We start from the raw sequence: 4411 nt of genomic DNA, 5'->3' as shown, positions 1-4411 counted from the left end.
ACATTTTGGAAAACTGATTAAAAGGTGTATTTGCTTATTCATAAGACATCTACATGTATAACTGGATGCTTTGAATTTTCCTTATATATACTTTACTGTACAATAAAAATTATGTCCCAAATTCACCAGAGTTCAGCTCATGGACAAAACAGAAATGTCAGCTGTGGCAGTGGGAGCTGATCACTGAATGTGAAAGCCCCAAGCAAGTCTGACTTGTGGGTTCCAGATAAAGGCAGCAGGGGAACAGTTAGCCTTGTCAAAAGACGGTTGGCCCCTAAGGTGCTCATAATGAAATACCCTTCTGACATTTTATTGCTTTGAGCCAGACATCTTAGAAGTTTCCAAAACAGGCTAGACTTCAAGTGAGAAGGAAAAAAGAAGATAAGTAAAGGTTAAGTGAGGGGGTAAAGCTGGCATCTACAATCTGAAGAGGGACATGCAGACCTGGAAGCTGTGAAATGATATGATTTAAGCTGATGTTCAGCCTGCCGGGGAAGTTGTGGCTGCAAAAATGGTATCTGGCCACATCAGACATTCAGCAAAAGAAGATGGTTCAGAAGCCTATGCAGGTTGTTCTGGCTTGCAAGCGCAGGATGTGCAGCTTCCTGGAGTGGAGATGACTCAAAGTTGTCTATAAGAAACATGCCAGCCTCTACTTCTGCTGCGCCATCAAGGGTCAAGTCAATGAGCCCGTCATGCTGTTGCTGAAGCCCAGCCTCTGTACAGCGGCATCAAACTGAAACTTGGAGACAGAGTTTTGGGTGAAGCAAAAAAGAATAGCTTTCTTGCTTTGCCAGGCAAAAAGGGGCCACAGGAGACTATTGCCTTCAAGACTGTGTGTCCCTTCCTTGAGGGGGTAGTGAGTCTTACAGTAATGGTTCAAGGAGCAGGATGTCATCAGCTCATGTACATTTTTCTGATTGCTTGGTGGTGAGGTAATGGGAATTCAGCATCATCAACCTTATGGTTTCAACCAGTCTAGGGTCCGTGTTCTTGTGGTCAGCAGTTTTCATCTGGTGGGGCTCTGCTGCTGTAAAAACAGTTTAGGAATGTGTGTCAGGCCTTTATCTATATCTTTCAGGGAAATGCTATCTGGCAGATTTATAGCCTAAATTGTTACCAGTTCCCCAGATCAAGAGCTATTCTTTGTTCCACATCTTCACTTTTCCCAATCATTAAATCTTGGATCAACTTTTTACTTCAAAAGACAAAGACACAGGGGCTTGTACACGGTTTCGACTCTGGAACTAACCGACCAATAGGTGGAGCTCCTGGACAAATACTTCAAACTGGACATCATCTTCAACTTTGAGAAGGCCTACTTCATCTCAGATGCATTATGATGAAGATGATGTCCAGGACAGCTCCAGGAAGACTGTGATGAAGGCTATGGAGGAGGATGACCAGCTGCATGAAGAGGATGAGAAGCCCTGCAGTGTGCTGGAGAAGGTGGGTTTGGAAGAGCTCCTGCCTGGCTGGGTGAAGATGTGGAAGCCATGGAGAGGCAAGGTATGAGTGACTGCTTCTCATAAGTCTTTCTGAAGACTCTTTTCACGGTGGCACCCAGCCACCCCACCTCTGCTGCCTCACCTTTTGGAGAGAGCTGTGGGTTTAGATCCTCAAACATTCCCTTCCTCCCTCCACCACCCATTTCCCTTTTCCCACTGAAGGTTTTAGGAGCTAGGAATTAGGAAAGTGTGACCAAGGGTGCTATTTGACTTTCATTTTCTGCCTTTGAAGGACTAACATTACCCCAAACTCCTCCCTTCCTTTATAACTGTAAATACATACATATATCAAGGTTAAGGAAAATATTTCAGAGTTCTTCTCTAATCCCTGCCACATAACCTACCTCTGCCCCACCCCCAGCAGGCTGTCAGGGCAGTTTCTCTGCCTGGGAGGTGGGCTTCTGCATGGGCGAGAAGTCCTTCTCCCTCATCTGCCCCTTCCCTTCTTTCTTGACTGCAAAGGGGCCTAGGTCTATTCCCAGGGGGGGAACAACATAATTTTTTCTAAGCTTGCAGCTTTGAGGGAAGGAAGAGTTGGGGTAATGGTGGATTTTGTGGAAGACTAGGCCCAGTCCCTCCTTCATTCCATGTTTAAGGGATGGGGGAAATGTCTGACTTTATTTCCTTTTCTCTGATATGAAAGGAAAAGCATAAAGAAGTTTTTAAGTAATGGATATCAAGTGGGAAAGCCATTAATATCTCTTTGACTTCTTCATAATACTCTCAATCTTCCAAAGACGAAATCTGAGATACTTTCTAGTTATCTTTATACAGGTGAAAATAAGTTCAGACTATGACAAAATTATGCCTTTTTAAATTAAAATATACTTGAGATACAATATTATGTTAGTTTCAGGTGTACTACTTCGTGAGTTGCCATAAGAAATGATCACCACAATAAGTCTAGTAACCATCTGTCCTCATGCAAAGTTATTATAATATTGTTGAAGATATTCCTTGTACTCTATATTACATCTACATGGCTGATTTTTTTTTATAACTGGAGATTAGTGCTTCTTAATCCCCTTTACCTATTTTGCCCCCAATTACCCCCCTTTCTGGCAAACACCAGTTTGTTCTATCTATGAGTCTGTCTTGTTGGTTTTGCTTTTTCGATTCCACATATAAATGAGGTCATACTGTATTTGTCTTTCTCTTTCTGACTTATTTCACTTAGCATAATAACCTCTGGGCCCATCCATGTTTGTCACAAATGGAAAGATTTATTTTTTTTATTATGAAAATTTCTTTATCCATTCAAAATTTCTTTATCCATTCACTTATTCATGGACACTTAATTTGCTTCTATATCTTAGATATTGTGAGTAATGCTACAATGAGCATAGGAGTGCAAATATCTTTTTAAAATAATGTTTTTGTTTTCTTTGGAAAAATACACACAATTGGAACTGGTGGATGGTATGATAATTCTATTTTTAATTTGTTGCTGAACTTTCATACTGTTTTTCCATATTGGCTGTACCAGTTTACAATCCCACTGCTTCTCTCCACATTCTTTCCAACACTTATTTGTTTTCTTTTTGATGTTAGCCATTATGACAGATATGAGAACATATACCTTTGTGATTTTGAATTGCATTTCCCTGATTATAAAAATTAAAAGATGTTGTACATCTTTTCATGTGTCTGCTGACCATCTTTATGCCTTCTTTGGAAAAATGTCAGTTCAGGTTCCCTGTCCATTTTGTAATTGGATTGTTTGCTTTTTCTGATGTTGAGTCATGTGGGATTTTTGTATGTTATGAATATTAAACCCTTATGAAACTTATCATTTGCAAATATCTTCTCCCATTAAGTAGACTGCCTTTTCTTTTTGTTGATAGTTTCCTTTACTGTTCAAAAGCTTTTTAGTTTGATGTGGTCCCATTTGTTTATTTTTCCTTTTGTTCCCTTGCCTGAGGAGACAGAACCAAAAAATATTGCTAAGGCCTATGTTAAAGTGTCTGTTGCATAGGTTTTCTTCTAGGAATTTTATGATTGCAGATCTTATATGTATGTCTTTAATAAATTGTGAGTTTTTTGTATATGGTGTGAGAAAGTAGTCATTTGATTCTTTTGCATGTATCGATCCATTTTTCCTTACACCATTTATTAAAGCAGCTTTTTTCTCCCCATTGTACATTCTTGTCACCTTTGTCATAGACTACTTGCTCATATGTGTGTGTTCATGTCGTCACTTTCCATTCTTCCATTGATCTATGTGTCTGTTTTTTGTGCCAGAACCATACTGTTTGGATTATAGTAGCTATCTAGTATAGTTTAAAATCAGGAAGTGTGATATTTCCAGCTTTGTTCTTTCTTCTCAATATTGTTTTGGCTATTCAGGGTCTTTTGTGTTTCCATACAAATTTTAAATTATTTGTTCTAGTTCTGTGAAAAATGCCATTGTTGTTTTGGTAGGGATTGCATTGAATCTGGAGATTGTTTAGGTTAGCATGGTCATTTTAACAGTATTAATTCTTCCAATCCATAAATGGTATATCTTTCCATTTTTTTTTGTGTTTTCTTCAATTTCTTTTATCAGTGTCTTATAATTTTCCAAGTGCAGATTTTTTATCTCCTTAGTTATATTTATTCTGAAAGATTTTATACTTTTTGATGCAATTGTAAATGGATTTTTTTTTTCATTTATTTTTTGATGGCATCTTTAAGATTTTCTATATATAGTATCACTTCATCTGAAAACAGTGACAGTTTTACTTCTTCCTTTCCAATTTGGATTCTTCTTATTTCCATTTCTTGTCTTGTTGCTGTAGTGAGGGCTTCCAACACTGTGTTGAATAAAAGTAGTGAGGGTGGGCATCCTTGTCGTGTTCATGATCTTAGAGGGAATGCTTTCAGTTTTTCACCACTGAGTGTGATGTTGGCTGTAGGCTTATCAC

General features: G+C 38.5%; 1 pseudogene; it reads left to right on the top strand.

Moving 5' to 3' along the window:
- Positions 1–455: 455 nt before the first annotated feature.
- On the top strand, positions 456–1515 carry LOC130835563 (AP-1 complex subunit sigma-1A-like; annotated as a pseudogene).
- Positions 1516–4411: the final 2896 nt, after the last annotated feature.

Source organism: Hippopotamus amphibius, chromosome 14 (assembly GCF_030028045.1).
Source record: "Hippopotamus amphibius kiboko isolate mHipAmp2 chromosome 14, mHipAmp2.hap2, whole genome shotgun sequence".
Lineage (NCBI taxonomy): Eukaryota > Metazoa > Chordata > Mammalia > Artiodactyla > Hippopotamidae > Hippopotamus > Hippopotamus amphibius.
The sequence above is the reverse complement of the archived record's forward strand: the minus strand, read 5'-3'. Positions and strand labels throughout refer to the sequence as shown.